This window comes from Triticum urartu, chromosome 5A, assembly GCF_056163025.1.
Source record: "Triticum urartu cultivar PI428250 chromosome 5A, HENAU_Tu73, whole genome shotgun sequence".
NCBI classification, from domain to species: Eukaryota; Viridiplantae; Streptophyta; class Magnoliopsida; order Poales; family Poaceae; genus Triticum; species Triticum urartu.
In genome coordinates this window covers 319,497,129-319,519,823 of record NC_141877.1, presented here as the reverse complement: position 1 = coordinate 319,519,823, position 22,695 = coordinate 319,497,129, and the positions used below count along the sequence as shown (strand labels likewise).

The following is a 22,695-nucleotide window of genomic DNA, read 5'->3' as shown; positions in this document are numbered from 1 at the left end:
TTGCAACACATTTAGCTCCATGAGGGTGTCCAGGACCCCATCTCGTGGAACTCACGGCCAATGTGTGCTACTCCATCGGATCCACATAATGCAGCCAATTCGTCGAAATCGCATAAACCATCCAGAAGCCTATAATTCGAAAGCCATTGGCCCCTCCTAAATACAATTTATTCATGTGGCTCATCAACCAAAACAGGGTTTGGATAGCGAGCCGCTTGGCTAGATGGGGATGGCCTAAATGTGATACTTGTCAACTTTGCAAGCGTGAGGCGAAGACTATGACCCACCTCCTCTTCAAATGTCAGTTATCTCTGAGGATGTTGGTAGCTTGGGAAACTTGGAATTAGCACAACACTGCGATCTTCCAGAACAAATCCACAATGCCCAACATCATTTTCTCGCCCATCAAGAAAGAAACGGGGTTGTGTTAAAAAGATGGGGTTTTGGGTAGAAGCAGGGCAGATCATCTTAGAGTTGTAATTTGGTAATTCCGGGAGAGTAATCCTTATTTGTTGCTACGGCCTTGCTCTTCTACATAAATTTGCTTATTCTTAATTAATGAAATATGGCAATGCTTTTTCCATTTCTTTCAAAAATAATGATTTTATAACTTTTACTTTCGATGGAAAATATCTTGAATTTTCATGCACTTAAAATTCAAGAATGGATGCAGTACTTTAATGAGGCATCTTTCATGCCCGATTTTTAATTAACTATAAGATAGCACTGGTAGCCTTCTTAGTTCCTTTGTAAAAAAAGACGCCAATGATCAAGACAGAGCAGAGGCACGAGTGCTCCTATTAGACGCTCATTGGGTCCAATAACAGGGCAACGCATAGGGGAACAACCTGATTGGGCCACTGCAGCTGATAAGTGTTAGTGTGAACTAAGTGCAGTGGTAGATTTGAATATTTTTGAAATTTTCAAACACTTCTTATAAAATGTGAACAATTTCTAAAATTCTGAGCATTTTCTTAAAAATTTAACAGCTTTTGAAATTTCAGATATTTTTTGGGAAAAAGCAAATAAAATTAAAAAACCAGAATTTTTTTAACATTAAAATTCTGAACAATTTTGGAAAACTGTATTTTCTCAATTTCAAACAATTTAAAACTGTGGGAAAAATTTCAAAATTACGAACATTTTCTAAAAAGTGAATCTTCCAAAAACCAATGGAAAAAAACAGTTCCCGAACATTCTAGAAGGTTCTAAAAACATGTGGAAATTCTTGTTGGAACCTTCTAGAAGGTACACCAAAAATGGATGTGTTGTAGAATTTAGCTATACTAGCACATATGCCCGTGTGTCGCAATGGGAGAAAATAGAGAGGATGGACATGGATCGATCAACTACAACCCTTGCTCGGAGACAAGGTTGCCAACCATCTTCATCTTTGATGGCATGAAGCTTACAATTTCTATTATCAATTTTGCTGGACGACAGTTGCCTGTAATTCGAATTTGGGTTAGACGATTTGGTGGAGAAGGAAGCAACAACTATGGAGCACTGAGGCCGCCGACAGTAGGTTTTATCTTGTCTATCTTAGGGTGCAGGGGGAGCAAAAGTATCCTTGTCTATCTTAGGGTGCAGGGGGGAGCCCAACCTTCTCTGTCTATCTTAGAGTGCAGTGGTGCAAGTAGCTGGAGAACTGGGTACTTCACCGGCTTTGGAGGGATGAGTGGAGGCAGCGGCAAACTCGATGGTGGGGGAAGGGTGAGGCGGTCGTGGGAGCGCGACCGGCCGTGCCGCCGGAGGCAGGTGGTTCACATCAAGGTCGTGGGAAGGAAGACGATGAACAAGTTTTTCAAGAGGTAGATAAGAAGATCCGACGATTCCTTTTTCATCCAACGGCTAGGAACAAATCGACAGAAAATAAATCCAGTAGACTGTCCCCTAGCCATTCTTTTCTACTATATTAATATTAAAAAAACTTACGGTTACTCATATTATGTGTACAACAGACTACTCGTGAAAATGAAATTTTTTTTAGTCAAATTAAGGGCTGATCATCTAGGCATGGGTGAGAATCAAGGTAGATATTGTTGTCGAACTTGTAGAGGATTGTTCTGTAGTATGATTTTTTTTTAATATATACCTCTGTTTGTATTTGCTAGCCTCTTCCTCTTCATGTCTCTCTTGCAACCTTGCCGCGTGCTATCACGGGGCCGCTCAACGCTGAGCACGTGGTCACATAAAGTGGAATGCATGAATCGGTGAAGGGCGTACGCATTGTCGTGCGTATGTTTGCTTGGTCTCCGTCCACGTCGTCTGGCTGGCCGCCCGGCTAGACTCGGTCAATGGCGCATTGCGCTCGACGCTCGACTCTTGTCGTTAGCTTAGGCCCCGTTCGGCAATGCGCCGGCTTTTTAAAATCCGTGGATCTGCGGAGTATCGTTTCGCTCACTCCAAAACTTTTTACTGCAGCTTCGTCCGTTTCCGGAGCGGAGCAGATGAACATCGAATAAGGCCTTAGTTAGACCAATTAGTGTGGTCGGATCATGTAAACTGATGACACCAGCGAAAATAACCAGCCATCCATCTAGTTGTATCTACTACCTCTATAAAAAAAAAGAGGCAGATTCAAATAATCACATTCATCCATTAACAAGATCTAATGGCCTCTAATCCTCCGATGTTTAACCCTGCAAGTCATGGCTTAAGCCACTAATTCATCGATCGCTAACCCTGCCAGCCGTTTGAAGAAAAAAACCGCTGCCAACAACGCACGCCAACACCACACCACACGACCTATCGCCCACGCCCGCACGACCTCTCGACCATGCTCCTCCTCCCAACGGATGCCACAACACGGGTGGGCTGTCGCATGCCGATTCCTCCCGCCGCCTTCCGCGCCGTTTGCCGCCCCCGGTCCGGCGGTCCTCTTCTGCTTCCCGGCGGCCAAATGCGAGCGCCCCTGCTGGTCCTCCTCTGCTGCCCCAAGAACACGGGAGGTCCTCCTCTGCTGCTGCAGACGGACAGGATCACAAGGCAGACGGCGGGCCTCCCTCGGAGTGACAAAAATCCAAGCCTGGCGCCGGCCGCATATAAAAATGCCTGACGCCGGTGCCTCCCTCTTCTGCCACCACCGGGATCTCCCTCCCCACCAAACCCACGCACGTCCCCTGAATCCATCCAATGGCGGCCGCCTCGCTCAAGCTCTGCTCCCCCAAACCCCTCGCCCCTCCTCTGCCGCCCCAGCACTGCGCGGCCCATCGGCCCCGCCCGGTGCCTCCCTCCGGCCCACAGGCCGCAATGCCTCCCGCATCCCCTCTATCTGTTCCGTCCGGTGATTGACTGACCGGGTTTCCTTTCAATCTCCTGTCTTGTGGCCGCGACGATGCCAGGTGCTGGAGCAGCTGATCGACGGGGCCGACTTCTCGGAGGACAAGGTGGAGGCGACGCTGCAGCTGCCGCTCAACAAGAAGAACGGGGCGCAGCAGATCGCCGCCTTCCTCGTGCTGCTCCGGGCCAAGGGCGAGACCTACGAAGAGGTGCGTGCGCGTCCTCCCGTGATTCGTGATTTCTGAATGAGCAGAAATGGAGAGAGATTTCTGCGGCCGCTAATTTCGAGTTTTGTCAAGCCGTTCTTCAGATCGTCGGGCTGGCTAAGGCCATGATGAGAAACTGCGTCCGTGTCGAGGGCCTGCACGACGCCGTCGACATTGTCGGTACCGGCAGTGATGGCATAGGCACCGTCAACATCTCCACCGGCTCCACCATCCTCGCCGCCGGTACACTGAAGCTCAACTATTCCTAATCTGCAGACTACACACTACCTACCATTTTGCGTTCTAAATGTTGGCCCTCTTAGCACCTTACATGCAGCTCTGTTTCACATTTCCCGGTGTTTGTGTTTGAACCAAAGGGATATTAGAACTCCCATGTAGGTGACCAATGTTATGGGATTGAGCAACTTCACCAGTGTTTGTGTTTGAACCAAAGGGATATTAGAACTCCCATGTAGGTGACCAATGTTATGGGATTGAGCAACTTCACCAGTAAGACTTGATACAAAAGCATTGTGAACAGTGAGGTAGTATCAAGAATGGGATTGCCCAGTATATGATCAAGTTTATGTTCCATACACAAGAGCATTTAGTCACATTTAGTGCATCATGTTCTGCTCCTGATATTCCAGCGCTTTCACTATACTTTTCCCAACGATTCAATGTGAACTGATTCTCATTATTTTAGTACATGATCCTTCCACACAACAAACAATTGTCGTAGTTAAAACGGGAATTATCATGATCCAACACAATGCTCTAGGAATTCTGCATATTCCCAAAATGGTTCACAAAATATACTCTGTCACTCGAACTACCTTTTCAATGCTCTCACAAATCTGCACATTCCCAAGCTACCATGACTCATTCATCAAGTGGCAAGAAAATTACTACGCAACAGCTTCTGAACCTTCTGAACATGTTTTCAATGATCCACTAATATATGAAATTTAGGCAATCTCACTAAGAATATTTTATATCTTCTTTTTGCCGCCTCCTCCCTAACAACGCATACTTTATTTCTACAGGTTTAGAAAATTTCCACTCATCAGCATTTGCAGCATCTGAGGTATTTTTGTCACATTTTCATATTTACTTCAACACTTGAGAGTTTACATGTATCAAGTTTCTTCAATTGTTCACGGACTACAGGATGTAGTTTCTTTTTACCTAATTTTACAATATGTAATCTGTTTCCATTGTTGTGTATTACATTATGTATCTTTGTTATGCGTTTGTATATTTTCTGCCTATTGTGGATCCAAATTTTACAAGGAATCCTGTGTGATGCTGAATTTATTCAAGTGCTGCAAAATGTGAGATTGTTGCAGGGCATGGATGATATTTTTTATGAGGAAAACAAGCCAGGTGCTTTATTTGTTTGTCTGATATGTATAAGTACATGTTTATTATATTTTTACCACTAATGATTTTGATGACTTGAGCAAAGAGTTTGCGTCATTGGTACTTCAGCAACAAAGTTACAAATGATGAGTCTTACAGTAGTGTAGGAACAACTTTGAGGTACAAGCTGTACACATAGGTCTGCCAAAACAGTATCACTGTTGCATGTATGCGTTGATTACCACATGATAGTTACCTTGCTCTAATGCTAGCTGGTGTTCTAGAGCTATACATCTATAGGCACTCTAACTTATTTATATAATTTCCGTCTGCTTATAATCTATATTATGTTTGGCTTGCTACTCTGATCTGGAGTGATGTTTGTTTGTTCGTTTCTAGGCAAACAGATAGATGACAGTCTATCAAGTATCTTACTATTCATACATTGTGACTAATATTTTAACTTTTTTTGGCTGAAATTCTCAGAGGTGTAGCATGCAAATCTTAATAAAATGGATTGGTATTTCAGAGTTGATCTGTGAATTAGATTGTTACTTGGGTCAATTGATGGTTTCTAGCTCATAACTGTAGCTAGAGTGACTATACCCGCATGCAATGTCGGAAGCAGATGGGTCTCCCAACAAGGGATTAAATGCAAAATCAATAAATGCTCAAATAAATAATGTCAGAAGCACACTTAGTTGGTAATTTGTTGATGAGCTGTGGGATCACACAAAGTGTGATAGAGGTGTACGCAGAGTCACAGACATGGGTCAGCCTATGGAGTTCTTGTGTCACATATCTGTTCTAAAATAGTAATTTGAGCTAAATTCTGTTTTATCAATTTTGACTTCCGAGAATTCTGAAGCCCGCAATCAGTCTGTTACTTAATTTGTATAGTTGGCATTTTTTAATGGGGTTGTTGTTTGGTTTCTTTAAACAACTACTCTGAACTGAAGCATGCATTTCAAAAGATTGTTACAGTAATGATTTTCTCACTACAAATGTGCTATCTCCTAGCTTTGCCACTTTGGAGACATTTCATGAAACCGGGCTGTAATGACCTACTGAAATCGGAGAGGTTTTCAGAAGACTTGCTGATGCATGATGACATTGCTAATTGCTATAGTAGTCACGCAGATGCAGCTTGGTGTATTTTTTTTCCTTCTTTCCCTTTATATCTTCTTCATCCTTGTGCTTGGACATTTGTAACTCAAGAGGTCACAAACTTCTGCAATCTGGAGGTGTCATGTTCAGACTGGTACATATGCATGTAGCTTTTCATGAAGCATCATTTTACTGAAGTGTCAAATGTATGTTCTCTTATAATCCAGGGGCCTGATTCCAAAGCTGCGTATGAGCTTATTGACATCGATGGTGTGGTAAATGTGACCATAAGGAACTTGGAACAGGCGTACGTCTCTTAATGGACATCTTTCTGTTTTGCATTGAACTTTGATTTTAATTGTTTTTGTGTACATCTTCTAAAATTCCAGGATTGGCTTCTTACTCATTACAAATGATTCCAGTCTTTATTCTTAGTTTTTATAGTTACAAAAATAACAATGTTCAAACTCACTGACCTGTGCTTTCTGACATGTCTTAACTGTATTGTTCATTATATATGCATGTAGCGATACTTCCTTTCAATCTCTTCATTAGTTAGTAACCTAGATCATGTGCCAAGTTTTACTTACTCGACACTCGCTACTCTTTTCCTTGTACAATTGTTCAGTCCTGGTTATATTTTGTGGTCTTTCTGAGTTGCATAAATAACTTGAAAAATCTGGAGCTACTAAACCTTACCTGTACTGATTTTTTTTCTGTTTTTCTTTATCAAAATATGGTTCTCCTTCAAAGTATTTTTTTGTTCTACTGAATGTGCTTCTAAAAAAGGATCTCAACAGATCATCTGGAAGGAGAAGAGAATAGCCAAAGAGATGTTAAGAACACCAATATGCTTTTGATGATTGAATTAGATAAAACAAGTATATACTTCTAAAGGTTAATGGATTCTAATAGTATGATTTTGACATGCAAATAAGTTTTCCATATGTCTGACTATATTGTGTTGCCGTGCAAATATATAGATGAATGATCTCACTTTTGGGGACTTGGTTTTGTGAATCGATGTGTTATCTTGAGCAAATATCTAACTATTTGTACAATGTTACAATATGTACTTTTACTATTGATATATCATACTGTATGTAGAATCTTTCAATACATATATACTTGCGACAACTACTAACCGAAATTCATTTTTCACCTACAAAAATATATAGAATCTTCCTCCAGGTTTTCATGTTGATACCTGATTTACATGTCCATACTGTTGGGCTGTTCGAGCTAACACTGCAAGGCCTTACAGTGCCTCAGGGGCATCTAATAGTTTGCCCCTAGAACTATTATATTCAGACAATATACTTGCTTGTGTAACCATCAGAGCTGAATCTTCTAGGTAATTTTACATAATCACCGGCTGGGTGCCCACAATCATCCCTGATTTGTATTGAAGTGAGATAAGGTTTACTCATGTTCTTATATTTTATATCTCTTTTCTGTTCTGCTTGGTTGATTTTCTCCTTCATGTTGTTCATTTGATTAAAAGAATCGGGAGAAGGGAAGGAAAGAGAGAGAAGCATAATCTTGGGAGTAAGAGAGATGCTGACAGGTAGTTCCCATCTTTTATTCATTTCATCTTGCGTTTGGATATGAAGCGGTGGCATAGTTGCCATGATAGTCATTTTTCTGCCATCAATTGGAAGATGTGAAGAGTGGTACAAGGTATGTCTTGTTATATAGAAGAGTTAGAGCTGGATGGAGTATCAAACAATGTAATCGAATAATGCATGGAATTGTAAGCCAATCATATAAGCATAGACATATTTCCAGTTTTCCGATGTATAGTGGAAGTTACTTAAATCATTTGAAATATTAATATAAAGAATCTTTTTATTGATGTTTGCTGTGAACCTTGTGAATATATTCCCGTAAAAAGATCGTCTGTATATTTGAATGGTTCCATCTTCAAAAAAGATATCTATAGTAGCAACAATTTTGAATAAAAGACACACCCTCTATAAACAACTATAAGATGTTTTAGATAACTAAAATTATATGTTCAGATTTATGCCAGCGTGAAAACAGAACAAGGATCAATTTTATTTAGATACGTGCATTTGCACGTACACGATTGTTTCTCAAAAGGAAAAACATAGTAGTACGATCCTGCCGAAGATCTTTCCGTGGGATATGTTGTACGTGCGCTGGGTGGCAGCCAGGAGATCGATCCTGGTGAACCATGAAAAAAAACGATCCCGGTGAAGATCGATCGCTATTTGCCACTGAACTGACCGGTGCAATATGTGTACGTGCGCTAGGAAACGATCGGCATTTTTTTCTTCCGGGAACGCATCGATCGATTGGGATTCTTTTAAGCATTTGATCGAGAAATGATCGGCGTTTTCTTCGGGAACGCATCGATCGATTGGTACTTTGTTTTCTAATGCAAACGGGGTATGTGGGCCTGGTTTATTGGGCCGAAGCGCAAGGGCGGGCATCGTTTGATGCACATGACGTGATTCACCGAATTAGTACCATCTCACGTATATGTTTAAATTTAAACTGAAAACATAAATTCACGGAAAGAAACGTATTGTGACGGTGAACCCGACAAAGTCAATCTGTACTTTATTATTATTAATTATTATATTATACTAGCACAAAGCCCGTGCGTTGCAACGGGGGAGAAGAAATCATATTGTCGTTAGCCCAATATATAAATATGGCTCATGATCCATTGATCCATGTCCCATATTTTAACACGGCGATGCACCTGTGTTACCGATTATCTTTCTCTTGGCCCTTGCCAAAAGTGGTTGTGTTGTCCACCCTATCACAATACGTCTGGACATGGTCAATCCCAAGCTCAGCCACCACATGCCCTGCGCTCACCCCGCTCCTCCATGTTGACATCTCAGAATCAGTCATCTGAACTCTCAAGCACACAAGTCTTAGAAAGTTGTTAAAGGGATGCATTGCATCTACCACGTGCCAACATAGAGGAACAGCCAAAAGCTCTTCACATGATAAAAAATGACATGAACAAACCATGCATATTATTTTCCCTTTCTAAAGAAACTCAAGCAAAAAGGAAAATACCTGAAACCAACGGCCAGCAAATAAAATACTTAGATGGGTTCAATGGACAATCATCATATATATAATCAAAGAAATTGGAACTATCATATAAAGTAAATGCACCCTTGCGTTGCAAGGGGGCATACATATCTATGGTACAAAATCAATTTTGTTTAACATATATCTTGAAGATGCATATTCTATGGTTCAATACCAATTTTGTGTGCATCAGGCATCATTGTCGGTCTTTTTCTACTGTTGAGGTACTCCTTTTCCTCCATCCCACATCTCTGCGTCTCTGAGTCTTAAGTCATCTTACAATGACTCTCTCTTCTGTGTGATCTTCCGAGAAAAGAGGTTCATGTTGCCTAGGGCTATGGACCGAGGCACTATATATTCCTCGTCTTGAATGGATATTGAATGATGGATGTTACCTCAGGTTGTAAGAAATGTTTTAATGTGAATTATTCTAGTTTCCTTTTCTTCGAGGATGGTTGGTAAATGTGTCTACCATGTAGTAACCATAAAAAATCAGCACGAGAGACATCTACAATATAGCTTTATGAGATAGCTTGAGCCACTACTTTCAACAGAAAATGTGAGAACCTCTTTGATGGGAACTCATAGAAATGCACATTTTCCATCCTACCTAGTGTTGATTTTGCAAAGTTCACACATGGGAAAAAATTGAGTGAATAAAAAATATCAAATATATTACCAAAACATTCACGTAATCACATACACGAAATAACTATATAATAGAGAGGGGGTGGTCGGCTATCTCTTCAATTAATTAAGCAAAATTAGATGGCAGACAGATACATTCCCAAACTATGATTTTAGGCATGAAATTATATTATTGTTCATTGTATAAAAGAAATCACATTGTTGTTAGCCCAATAAATATGACTCATGATCCATTGATCCATGTCCCATATTTTAACTCGGCGATGCACCTGTGTTGCCGATTATCTTTCTCCTGGCCCTTGCCGAAAGCGGTTGTGTTGTCCACCCTATCACAATACATCTAGACATGGTAAATCCCAAGCTCAGCCACCACATGCCCCGCGCTCACCCCGTTCCTCCAAGTTGACATCTCGGAATCAGTCATCTGAACTCTCAAGCACACAAGTCTTAGAAAGTTGTTAAAGGGATGCATTGCATCTACCACGTGCCAACATAGAGGAACAGCCAAAAGCTCGTCACATGATAAAAAACGACATGAACAAACCATGCATATTATTTTCCCTTTCTAAAGAAACTCAAGCAAAAAGGGAAATACATGAAACCAACGGCCATCAAATAAAATACTTAGATGGTTTCAATGGAAAATCATCATATATAGAATCAAAGAAATTAGAACTATCATATAAAGAAAATGAGCCCGTGCGTTGCAAGGGGCATAAATATCTATGGTCCAAAATCGATTTTGTGTAACATATATCTTGAAGACGCATATTCTATGGTTCAATACCAATTTTTTGTACATCAAGCATCATTGTCGGCAGTGGAGACGAGTAACTCAACAGTAAAAAAAAAGGCCGGCAATGATTTTTGATGTACAGAAAATTGGTATTGAACCATAGAATATGCATCTTCAAGATATATGTTACACAAAATTGATTTTGGACCGAGGCCCTCGTCTTGAATGTTTATTGAATGATGGATATTGCCTCAGGTTGTAAGAAATGTTTTGATATGAATTATTGTAGTTTCCCTTTCTCGGAGGATGGTTGGTAAATGTGTCTACCATGTAGTAACCATGAAAAATCAGCACGAAGGGACATCTACAATATAGCTTTATGAGATAGCTTGAGCCACTACTTTCAACAGAAAATGTGAGAACCTCTTTGATGGGAACTCATTTACAACAATGCACTGACCCTTTAGAAATGCAAATATTTCCTCCTACCCAGTGTTGAGTATGCAAAGTTCACACACGGAAAAAACCGAGTGCATAAAAAATATCAAAGATGTAACATAAACATTCACGTAATCACGTGCACGGAATAACTATACAATAGAAAGGGGGTGGTCGGCTGTCTCTTCAATTAATTAAGCGAAATTAGATGGCAGAGAGATACATGCCCAAACTATGATTTTAGGCATGAAATTATATTATTGTTCAGCAGATAAAAGAACACGTTACATGATAATGAAAAATCACAGTAAATTGATTCATATTCAGCAGCAAACTTGTGTGTCTGTACAACATAGCTTAAGAAAAGTTGGAAGAGTTCAATGTGACTAAACATGCTAGACATGGATTCGCATGGTGACTGAAGGAGCAATCTCCACTGAACTGAATAGAGCACCAACAAATGTCACCATGTACTGCCAGTACAGGTGCGATAGCAGAGACCTCAAAATGTTTGTTTCTTTTCCTTGAAATCACCACTTCTGATAATATAATTATTTATTTACTGTAAGCAAGTGAGCAGATTAGCAAAATAGAGGGAGAACAACTCTATAATTTTACTATGAAATAACCGGTAAAATTTTCCAGATCACAAAATTCAGATACAGGACACCGAGTGGATGAATACCCTAAACACTAACAAATTTATGGCTATTTTATAGTGAACAGTTAGCTCCTTGAAGTGCAGCTCCTGGTCAGTTCAGCAACTGACCATGGATTGAGCAAATTTATTATCCTTTTTAATTAATCTACTTCAGCTTACCGTTTGTAATGAATATAGTTCATCGGAATATAACACAACATGGAAACTAAACCGAGCGAGAGTTTGTCTCTAAAGCAGACCTGATGCCTTGAGAGCTATGGAATGGTACTGCATAAATGTAGAGATGCAAATGTTAGGCATAAACTGGTTGGTCTTTCATCAAGCAATAATTGATAAAATCAGGCAATTTTCAAGTTGAAAGCATACATACAGAGCCGCACAAGTAAAAGCCCCGTCGTCGGAATAATCTACCAACTTCCGATTTCACCTGGATCGGATTGGCTTAAGTGTAGATCGCATTGTACTGAATAATCCCCACGAAAACAAATGAACCGTGGACCCTCGCCGACTCTTTGGCCGTCAATGCCGGCAGCTTGGAACAACAGATACACTTGTTCTAAGTGTAGATCATACACCAGATACACCTGTTTCTTCATATTGATTTTCTAAACAGAGGTAAGAGCTTGACCTAAAAATTAGAATGTATCTCAATCCTTCGTATGCATATCATCAAACAGGTTGTGGGCAGATACTCATGAACATGGTTCACGGTTTACCAAATACGGATTGTTAGTGAAAACTGGAAACGCTAGAGAAAGAAACAAGAGAGTAGTTTGGCCATTGAAAATCCATGTACTTAGATGAGAGCGGAGGGGGTGCATTGCTAGCAGCTAGCTCAGAGTTTTCACTGCTCCTTGCTGCCTCCTACTGGATGCTAGTCACCGCTCATGTGGTCCTGCTAAACACCTGCTAATCAGTAAGATAAGATAACAAATTTAGCGCAGAGAGCATCAGGACAACAAGAGAAGATGCGTGTCCGCAGGCCGCACATACCAGGTTGTACCACCGCCCCACATCGATCAAGCTTAGTCGGGAGGAGCAGGACGTCCCCTTCCAGCCGGTGGCCAATCAATATGGGTCGCAGCCAGGGCATCGAGGATGAACTCCGTCGGCACGAGCATGAAGTCTGTGCCCTGTAGTGCCGGTATCCATCCATCCGGCGGCCAAGCAGGCCTGGGTCACAGCCGAGGCGGCGTGGTCACTGAAGCCATTAAGAACGCCGCTATGGATGAGCGCAGGCGGGTGCGGGCGACGGTGGACGGGAACGTGGCTGTGGGAGCGCCGGCATGGGCGGCGGGCGGTGGTGCTGCGGATCCAGCCGTGGCACCATGTGCGCAAGGAGAACAGCGGGCACCCAGGCCGCGCCATGGCGACCACTGCCTGCCCACTCCTGTACCGGCGAGGCGAGCGCGCAACCCGCCGGAGCGAGGCTCGCAGTGCGGCACTCCCCTCCCCCGCCAGGCACCACGTCCACGCCGCCAGTCCACCACCTGCCCCGATGGTGACGACCACTGAGGTTAGGGACCCGAGGATAGCTCGATCCGATGTTGCGCGGTTGCTAGAGGAAGGTTATCGGACGGGCGGCGCAGATTCGTGCCGGCCGGTAGCTTTGCGGTCGGGATGCAGCGATGATGAGGGGGGAGCCGGTGGTGGTGAAGAAAAGCGCTCGCGGGGGGACGTGCGTGCGATGAGGCCGAGCGGGCCGACTATGTGTTGCTAGAGATCCATGCTGCGATAGGAAGAAAAAAATACGAAACGTTATTTCCATGATAGCCGCTTTATTATTAGTGAAAAGATTATTAGTATCACCTTGTTTATATTACAATTTTGTCTATACAAATTGTAAAAGCGTATTATGACATGAGAAGAAAGTGTATTGTGACGGTGAACCCACGGAGTCAATCCGTGCCCATGCGTTGCACCGGGCAAATAAAGGCACAACCAGCTTCATGTGCCATTGTGCATCAGTTTTTATATCCAAATTTAATAAACATCTATAGTAAGATTAAACATCAAAATATTAGTGCTCATCCGAAAAGGAAGGAGTGCTATAAAATATTATAGCAGGACACAACCGAGACTTTCTAACCCGACTTAACTTCTGCTGCGAGTTTCGGGAGGAGAACAGAGGGAAAAGGAGAAGGAGAAGGAGAGAAGCAGTAGTTTGGGCTCCATTTTTGCAGCGCCGCCGAACATCGGGGCGGGAGGAGTGCCGCCGGCGCCGAAGGTCGGGGTGGTAGGTGGGAACGCCTCGCTGGCGTGGCCTCCACTCCCCCACGACCTCTTCCTAGAAGTTGCACACATCGGCCACAACCATGCTAAACGAGGTACGCCTCCGACCTTGCGCTGCTCTGCTGGCGAGGTGGATGAATGCAACCGCGACCGAGCCCGCGCCCCCACCATCGAAACCTTCATTGTTCCCTTCGCTATGTGTTGGCGCTCTCCTGCGTGCCGAGGGAAGACACCGGTGATGGGGCGTGATAGGCGACACGGAGAAGGTTGGGGTGGGAGGTGCTCACGGAGGAGACCGGCCAGGACAGGGGCTTGAACGCAGTGCAGAGCGCAGGGGCGCGTCGGAGGTTGGGGTGGGAGGCGTGAGGACAGGGTTGGGAGGTTGGGGCGCAAGAGCGCCGCTGGAGGTCGGTGGGAGGTGTGTGTGGGGGGGAGCATTTTTTTTAAGGGAGGGCGGCGATCGAGAGTTCAGGATAAGGAAGGAACCTACGACTGATGTTTCTTTCTAACGAATCGTTATTTTACTTATATGTGGATTGCGGGTTTAATACCTAAAAGTGCAAGGACTGTTTTGCACATACATCGTTGCAACGGGATGTGAATCAAAGGCTCGGAGACATACGATCCTATTCTTCCTTAGATAGCATGTCAAACTGCCTTTAGGATCCTATGCACATCAGATAGCATTGTTGGTCTTCATTTACAATTAATCAGGGGTGGCAAGGTCGAAGCTCGGGGATGTATGTGCTTTTGTACAGAGCAAGTGCATGTTGTTATGAATCAGGGGTGGCAAGGTCACCTAAAAGTGCAAGGACTGTTTTGCACATACATCGTTGCAACGGGATGTGAATCAATGCTCGGAGACATATGATCCTATTCTTCCTTAGATAGCATATCAAACTGCCTTTAGGATCCTATGCACATCAGATAGCATTGTTGGTCTTCATTTACAATTAATCAGGGGTGGCAAGGTCGAAGCTCAGGGATGTATGTGCTTTTGTATAGAGCAAGTGCATGTTGTTATGAATCAGGGGTGGCAAGGTCGACAAACTGGGTCATGGGAGACATGTTGCTGATGACAATAACAATGGACCGAATGATAGTTGAGTTATTCAAAATGGTAGTTCGGAACATGAAACATGACATAGTACATGCTAGATATATCATTGATTACTGTTTAGGCATCTGGATAGTGAAGATTGCTCACATATGTCAAACTATTGTTTTTATATAGTGGACACTAAGAAATTCACAACCTTACTAATAGGCATGACAAGAAGAATTTAAACTTTTTCGTAAAGAAAAGCAGCAATACAATATTTTCATATTTCAAAGAAAGCTAAATTTTATCAGCTTGAAAGCGAGCGGCGTTTCTAGATCGAAGCTGAACCTGAAAGCTTCCATCGATATCGCTCTGCTCCAAGTCCTTTGTTCTACTTCGAGTTGTAGACGAATCGCTCACTCTCCTCCAAATCCTATGTTCTACTCCGAGTTGTAGACGGATCGCTCGCTCTACTCCAAGTTCTACACGAATTGGTTTTTCAGAAAAATATTTGAAATCAGTTTCTAAAAGAACTAAAAAGATATCTCATTATGACCTAAATGGTTTCTAATTAAAAACTTTCATGATTAGGTGGAAGGAAAAGGGGATGATGGAGCCGGTGGCCATAGTTGTGCATAGCGAGCACGTCCGGCCGATTAGGATGTACTTTTACAGTAACACCACCAGTCCAATTTTTTTCAATAGCGAAATCCCTCTTTCCTTCTTGGATTCAATTTCATTTGCTTCCCTCTTTCCTTCTTCAAGACCGAAATCCCTCTCTTTTTCCTTCTATGAATTCAATTCCATTTGCTTATCTGCTCTTCCCTCTTTCCTTCTCCATTTGCTTCCTTATTTACCTATCCACTCTTTCCTTTCTTTTCCCTCTCTTTCCATCATTATTTCTTCCTCTTTTCCTTCCTTATTGGGCAAATTATTTCCTTCCTTATTGATTCCCGAATCTGCTCCTTGATTCCCAGGAAACTCGAAGATCCTTTTAAATTACAAAGTTTGGTTTGGAGGGAGCGATGTGGGACTATTTGAAACCTGAATGAACTTTCCTTATAGCACAGATGGAGCTAGCTTAGTTGGTTGTGTCAAAGGTTGTTAGGCACGAGGTTGCAAGCTCGATTCTGCGTGCAACCATTATTATTTTTGCACGGTTGGGCTGGATGGGCCGGAAAAATAGCCCAGGACGTGGATTATAAACAGATTGAGCGAATCGATCGACTCTGACAAATGAAAGAAAACAAAATTTAGTACCACCTCGCATATGTTTTAAATTCAAAGTGAAAGCGTAAAATCACGGGAAGAAGCGTATTGTGACGGTGAATCCACGGAGTCAATCCGTGCTTTATTATTAGGGAAAGATTAGAAAAAGACTAGCAAAAGGGCCCATGTGTTGCAACGGGTATAAAATAAATAAAATTTGAATTATAAACACTTAGTGCCTCACTTCACTGTTGCGCAAAGTAAATCATCAACTTGCCACTTGGGCCAGGATTGGGACGCCCCTCCTTTTTTCTCCTCCCATGAATACTTTCGAATTTCCTCAAAAGATGGTTCCGTCACTTCGGTCATGACTGCCGAACCTTGGCGGCGTGGATCATACATCGCCTCGCCTCCTTCGCCGTCGCCTCCGACTCAATTAGTCCCGTGATAAAAAAACGATAGAAAAGAAATATTATATGCTTAAGTTGCACCAAATTCTTAAGTAGCTTTCAGGCATCTGAGGCAAAATGGTCTCTCTACCTCTACAAGCATGGCAGAAAATTAAGTGCTAAAGATCCACACTGAAGCTTGAACACAATAATAATTAAATCCAATAGAAGCTAGCTTTGTTGTCATATGTGCACTTTGAAAGCTATGTAATTTATCAAAGAAAAAATATACAACATGCAATGAGACTTGCATTATTATCAGACTTCATACTAATGGCAGTGTGTACGATCAAACTTGAAAATTAATCTTTGGAAGAAAATGAAATGGGTACGTGTGTTATATGCACATACAAATATGCTTAGGAGCTGCCCCAAGTGTTGCCACAAGCCAGTGTGGTATCCGTTTGTTGTTGCAGAACGTAGCAGAAATTCAAAATTTTCCTACGTGTCACCAAGATCTATCTATGGAGAGACCAGCAACGAAGGGAAGGAGAGTGCATCTACATACCCTTGTAGATCGCTAAGCGGAAGCGTTCAAGAGAACGGGGTTGATGGAGTCGTACTCGTCGTGATCCAAATCACCGGAGATCCTAGTGCCGAACGGACGGCACCTCCGCGTTCAACACACGTACAACCCGACGATGTCTCCCACGCCTTGATCCAGCAAGGAGAGAGGGAGAGGTTGAGGAAGACTCCATCCAGCAGCAGCACAACAGCGTGGTGGTGGTGGAGGAGCGTGGCAATCCTGCACGGCTTCGCCAAGCATCATGGGAGAGGAGAAGTACTTGGGAGAAGGGGAGGGCTGCACCAGAACATTGGTATGGCTGTCCTCCCACCCCCCACATATATATAGGGGCAAGGGAGAGAGGGGGGGGGCGCAGCCTTGGCCCTTCCTCCAAGGAAGGGTGCGGCCAGGGAGGAGTCCCTCCTCCCCAAGGCACCTAGGAGGTGCCTTCCCTCTTTAGGACTCTTCCTTTCCTTATCTCTTGGCGCATGGGCCTCTTGGGGCTGGTGCCCTTGGCCCATATAGGCCAAGGCGCACACCCCTACAGCCCATGTGGCCCCCCGGGGCAGGTGGCCCCACCCGGTGGACCCCCGGGACCCTTCCGGTGGTCCCGGTACAATACCGGTGACCCCGAAACTTGTCCGGTGACCAAAACAGGACTTCCCATATATAAATCTTTACCTCCGGACCATTTCGGAACTCCTCGTGATGTCCGGGATCTCATCTAGGACTTCGAACAACATTCGGTAACCACATACAAACTTCCTTTATAACCCTAGCGTCATCGAACCTTAAGTGTGTAGACCCTACGGGTTCGGGAGACATGCAGACATGACCGAGACGTTCTCCGGTCAATAACCAACAGCGGGATCTGGATACCCATGTTGTCTCCCACATGTTCCACGATGATCTCATCGGATGAACCACGATGTTAAGGACTTAATCAATCCCGTATACAATTCCCTTGTCTATCGGTATGATACTTGCCCGAGATTCGATCGTCGGTATCCCGATACCTTGTTCAATCTCGTTACCGGCAAGTCTCTTTACTCGTTCCATAACACATCATCCCGTGATCAACTCCTTGATCACATTATGCACATTATGATGATGTCCTACCGAGTGGGCCCAGAGATACCTCTCCGTCACACGGAGTGACAAATCCCAGTCTCAATTCGTGCCAACCCAACAGACACTTTCGGAGATACCTGTAGTGTACCTTTATAGCCACCCAGTTACGTTGTGATGTTTGGCACACCCAAAGCATTCCTACGGTATCCGGGAGTTGCACAATCTCATGGTCTAAGGAAATGATACTTGACATTAGAAAAGCTTTAGCATACGAACTACACGATCTAGTGCTATGCTTAGGATTGGGTCTTGTCCATCACATCATTCTCCTAATGATGTGATCCCGTTATCAACGACATCCAATATCCATGGTCAGGAAACCGTAACCATCTATTGATCAACGAGCTAGTCAACTAGAGGCTTACTAGGGACATGGTGTTGTCTATGTATCCACACATGTATCTGAGTTTCCTATCAATACAATTCTAGCATGGATAATAAATGATTATCATGAACAAGGAAATATAATAATAATCAATTTATTATTGCCTCTAGGGCATATTTCCAACAGTCTCCCACTTGCACTAGAGTCAATAATCTAGTTCACATCAATATGTGATTAACACTCAAGGTCACATCCCCATGTGACTAACACCCAAAGAGTTTACTAGAGTCAATAATCTAGTTCACATTTACCATGTGATTAACACTCGATGAGTTCTGGGTTTGATCATGTTATGCTTGTGAGAGAGGTTATAGTCAATGGGTCTGAACCTTTCAGATCCGTGTGTGCTTTACAAATCTCTATGTCATCTCCTAGATGCAGCTACCACGTTCTATTTGGAGCTATTCCAAATAATTGTTCTACTATACGAATCCAGTTTACTACTCAGAATAATCTGGATTAGTGTCAAAGTTTGCATCGGCGTAACCCTTTACGACAAACTCTTTTACCACCTCCATAATCGAGAAAATTCCTTAGTCCACTAGTTACTAAGGATAACTTTGACCGCTGTCCTGTGATCCATTCTTGGATCACTCTTGTACCCCTTGACTGACTCATGGCAAGGCACACTTCAGGTGCGGTACACAGCATAGCATACTGTAGAGCCTACGTCTTAAGCATAGGGGACGACCTTCGTCCTTTCTCTCTATTCTGCCATGGTCGAGCTTTAAGTCTTAACTTCATACCTTACAACTCAGGCAAGAACTCCTTCTTTGACTGATCCATCTTGAACACCTTCAAGATCATGTCAAGGTATGTGCTCATTTGAAAGTTCCATTAAGTGTTTTGATCTATCCTTATAGATCTTGATGCTCAATGCTCAAGCAGCTTAATCCAGGCTTTCCATTGAAAACACTTTCCAAATAACCCTATATGCTTTTCAGAAATTCTACGTCATTTCTGATCAACAATATGTCAACAACATATACTCATCAGAAATTCTATAGTGCTCCCACTCACTTCTTCGGAAATACAAGTTTCTCATAAACTTTGTATACACCCAAAATCTTTGATCATCTCATCAAAGCATACATTCCAACTCCGAGATGCTTACTCCAGTCCTCAGAAGGATAGCTGGAGCTTTGCATACTTATTAGCATCTTTCAGGATTGACAAAACCTTCCGGTTGTATCACATACAACCTTTCCTCAAGAAAAATCATCGAGGAAACAATGTTTTGACATCCTATCTGCAAGATTTCATAAATAACGCAGTAATCGCTAATATAATTCCAACAGACTCTTAGCATCGCTACGAGTGAGAAAGTCTCACCGTAGTCAACTCCTTGAACTTGTCGGAAAACATCTTAATGACAAGTCGAGCTTTCTTAATGGTGATACTTACCATCATTGTCCGTCTTCCTTTTAAAATCCATCTGTACTCAACAGCCTTACGACCATCGAGCTGTTCCGCCAAAGTCTACACTTTGTTTTCATACATGGATCCTCTCTCGGATTTTATGGCCTCGAGCCATTTATCGGAATCCGGGCCCACCATCGCTTCTCCATGGCTCGTAGGTTCATTGTTGTCTAGCAACATGACTTCCAAGACAGGATTACGTACCACTCTGAAGTAGTACGCATCCTTGTCATCCTACGAGGTTTGGGAGTGACTTGATCCGAAGTCTCATGATCAATATCATAAGCTTCCACTTCAATTGGTGTAGGTGCCACAGGAACAACTCTTTGTGCCCTGCTATACACTAGTTGAAGTGACGGTTCAATAACCTCATCAAGTCTCCACCATCCTCCCACTCAATTCCTTCGAGAGAAACTTTTTCTCGAGAAAGGACCCGATTCTAGAAACAATCCCTTATTGCATTCGGATCTGAGACAGCAGGTATACCCAACTGTTTTGGGTGTCCTATGAAGATGCATTTATCCGCTTTGGGTTCGAGCTTATCAGCCTGAAACTTTTTCACGTAAGCGTCGCAGCCCCAAACTTTTAAGAAATGACAGCTTAGGTTTCTCTAAACCATAGTTCATACGGTGTCATATCATCGGAATTACGTGGTGCCCTATTTAAAGTGAATGTGGTTGTCTCTAATGCCTAACCCATAAACTATCATGGTAATTCGATAAGAGACATCATGGTATGCATCATATCCAATAGGGTGCAGTTATGATGTTCGGACACACCATCACACTATGGTGTTCCAGGCTGTATTAGTTGTGAAACAATTTCCACAATGTCTTAATTCTGTGCCAAACTCGTAATTCAGATATTCATCTCTATGATCATATCATAGATATTTTATCCTCTTGTCACGACGATCTTTCAACTTCACCCTGAAATTACTTGAACCTTTCAATAATTCAGACTCGTGATTTATCAAGTAAATGTACTCAACATCTACTCAAATCATCTGTGAAGTAAGAACATAACGATATCCACTACACGCCTCAGCACTCATTGGACTGCACACATCAAAATGTATTTCTTCCAACAAGTTGCTTTCTAGTTCCATTTTACTGAAACCGAGGATTTCAGTCATCTTGCCCATGTGGTATGATTTGCATGTCTCAAGTGATTCAAGATCAAGTGAGTTCAAATGGTCCATTTGCATGGAGTTTCTTCATGCATATACACCAATAGACATGGTTCGCATGTCTCAAACTTTTCAAAAACGAGTGAGCCCAAAGATCCATCAACATGGAGCTTCTTCATGCGTTTTATACCGATATGACTTACGTGGCAGTGCCACAAGTAGGTGGTACTATCATTACTATCTTATATCTTTTGGCATGAACATGTGTATCACTACGATCGAGATTCAATAAACCATTCATTTTAGGCGTAAGACCATTGAAGGTATTATTCAAATAAACAGAGTAACGATTATTCTCCTTAAATGAATAGCCGTATTGCGATAGGCATAATCCAATCATGTCTATGCTCAACGCAAACACCAAATAACCATTATTTAGGTTTAACACCAATCTCTATGGTAGAGGGAGCGTGCGATGCTTGATCATATCAACATTGGAAACACTTCCAACACATATCGTCAGCTCACCTTTAGCTAGTCTCCGTTTATTCCGTAGCTTTTATTTCGAGTTACTAACACTTAGCAACCGAACCGGTATCTAATACCCTGGTGCTACTAGGAGTACTAGTAAAGTACACATCAACACAATGTATATCCAATATACTTCTATCGACCTTGCCAGCCTTCTCATCTACCAAGTATCTAGGGTAATTCTGCTCCAGTGGCTGTTCCCCTTATTACAGAAGCACTTAGTCTCAGGTTTGGGCTCAACCTTGGGTTTCTTCACTAGAGCAGCAACTGTTTTGCCGTTTCATGAAGTACCCCTTCTTGCCCTTGCCCTTCTTGAAACTAGTGGTTTCACCAACCATCAACAATTGATGCTCCTTCTTGATCTCTACTTTTGTGGTGTCAAACATCGCAAATATCTCAAGGATCATCATATATGTCCCTGATATATTATAGTTCATCACGAAGCTCAAGCAGCTTGGTGGTAATGACTTCGGAGAACCATCACTATTTCATCTGGAAGATCAACTCCCACTCGATTCAAGCGATTGTTGCACTCAGACAATCTGAGCACAAGTTCAACAATTGAGCTTTTCTCCCTTAGTTTGCAGGCTAAGAAAATCGTCGGAGGTCTTATACCTCTTGACGTGGGCACGAGCCTGAAATCCCAATTTCAGCCCTCAAAACATCTCATATGTTTCGCGACGTTTCAAAACCGTCTTCGGTGCCTCAATTCTAAACCGTTTAACTGAACTATCACATAGTTATCAAAATGTGTATGTCAGATGTTCGCAACATCCACAGACGACGTTCGAGGTTCAGCACACTGAGCGGTGCATTAAGGACATAAGCCTTCTATGAAGCAATGAGGACAATCCTCAGTTTACGGACCTAGTCCGCATAATTGCTACTATTAACTTTCAACTAAATTTTCTCTAGGAACATATCTAAACAGTAGAACTGAAGCGCGAGCTACGACATAATTTGCGAAGACCTTTTGACTATGTTCAGGATAATTAAGTTCATCTTATGAACTCCCACTCAGATAGACATCCCTCTAGTCATCTAAGTGATTACATGATCCGAGTCAACTAGGCCGTGTCCGATCATCACGTGAGACGGACTAGTCAACATCGGTGAACATCTTCATGTTGATCGTATCTGCCATACGA

General features: G+C 42.7%; 2 long non-coding RNA genes across 3 annotated transcripts; one reads left to right on the top strand and one right to left on the bottom strand.

The window, feature by feature from the left end:
- The first annotated feature begins 2,719 nt into the window (after nucleotides 1-2,719).
- LOC125508741 (uncharacterized) lies at nucleotides 2,720-7,808 on the top strand. Of its 2 annotated transcripts, XR_007283743.2 has the most exons (3): nucleotides 2,724-3,491; nucleotides 3,593-3,731; nucleotides 4,535-7,808. It is a non-coding gene; the product is annotated as an uncharacterized LOC125508741 (long non-coding RNA). The 2 variants fall into 2 exon arrangements; XR_015604586.1 differs by having other exon boundaries at nucleotides 2,720-3,491; nucleotides 3,593-7,808.
- A 2,777-nt stretch (nucleotides 7,809-10,585) lies between these two features.
- On the bottom strand, nucleotides 10,586-13,211 carry LOC125508740 (uncharacterized). The gene is made up of 3 exons (XR_007283742.2): nucleotides 12,509-13,211; nucleotides 11,886-12,421; nucleotides 10,586-11,782 (listed from the first exon to the last, which is right to left on the bottom strand). It is a non-coding gene; the product is annotated as an uncharacterized LOC125508740 (long non-coding RNA).
- Nucleotides 13,212-22,695: the final 9,484 nt, after the last annotated feature.